At 31.4% G+C, this 1,059-nt stretch overlaps 1 protein-coding gene across 2 annotated transcripts in view; it reads right to left on the bottom strand.

Moving 5' to 3' along the window:
- Positions 1-1,059, bottom strand: part of CRYGA (crystallin, gamma A) — a 6,278-nt gene that overhangs the window by 1,269 nt on the left and 3,950 nt on the right. The window lies entirely within an intron of this gene.

The following is a 1,059-nucleotide window of genomic DNA, read 5'->3' on the forward strand; positions in this document are numbered from 1 at the left end:
GGTCAAGGCATTTTAAAAATAGCTTTATTGAGATATAATTCACATACCATCATCTATTTAAAGTATATAATTCAATGGTTTTAATGTATTCACAGATTTGTGCAACCATCACCACGGTCAATTTTAGAACATATTCATCACCACAATGAGAAACCCCATATTCTTTAGTTATTGACTCTCTTTTCTACCCATCCCCCCAGCCCTAAGCAACCCCTAAGCTACTTACTGTCTCTATAGACTTTCCTCTTCTGGGTACTTCGTATAAATGAAATCACAAAACATATAGTCTTACATGACTGGCTTCTTTTGCTTAGCATAAATTTTTCGAGGTTCATTCATGTTGTAGCATGTATCAATGCATCATTTCTTTTTATGGCCAAATAATATTCCATTGTATGGATATATTATATTTTGTTTATCCAATAATGCATTGACATTGGGACATTCAGATTATTTCTACCTTTTGACTGTTGTCAATGGTGCTACTATGAACATTTGTGTATAAATTTTTGTTTGAAAACCTATTTTCAGTTTCTTTGATATATATACCTAGGAATGGAATTGCTGGGTCATTAGGTAACTCTATGTTTAACTTTTTTAGGAACTGCCAAACTGCTTTTCACTGAGGCTGCAACATTTTACATTCCCACCAATGATTTATGAAAGTAGCAATTTCTCCACATCCTCACCAACATTTGTTATTTTCTGTTTTTGGTTTTCAAAAAATATAGCCATCCTAGTGGATGTTAAGTAGTATCCCACTGTGATTTTGATTTGAATTTCCCTAATAACTAATGATGTTGATTATCTTTTCACTTGCTTTTTGATCATTTGTATATTTTTCTTTGGAAAAATGTATATTCAAATCCTTTGCCCATTTTTAACTAAGGTCATTTGTCTTTTTATTGTTGAGTTGTAAAAATTCTTTGTATATTCTGGATACCAGAACCTTATTACATATATGATTTATAAATATTTTCTCTCATTCTGTGAGGTATGTTTTCATTTTCTTTTTTTTTTTTTTTTTTTTGAGACAGAGTCTCACTCTCTTGCCTGGGG

Source organism: Propithecus coquereli, unplaced genomic scaffold (assembly GCF_000956105.1).
Source record: "Propithecus coquereli isolate 6110/MARCELLA unplaced genomic scaffold, Pcoq_1.0 Scaffold70, whole genome shotgun sequence".
NCBI lineage: Eukaryota > Metazoa > Chordata > Mammalia > Primates > Indriidae > Propithecus > Propithecus coquereli.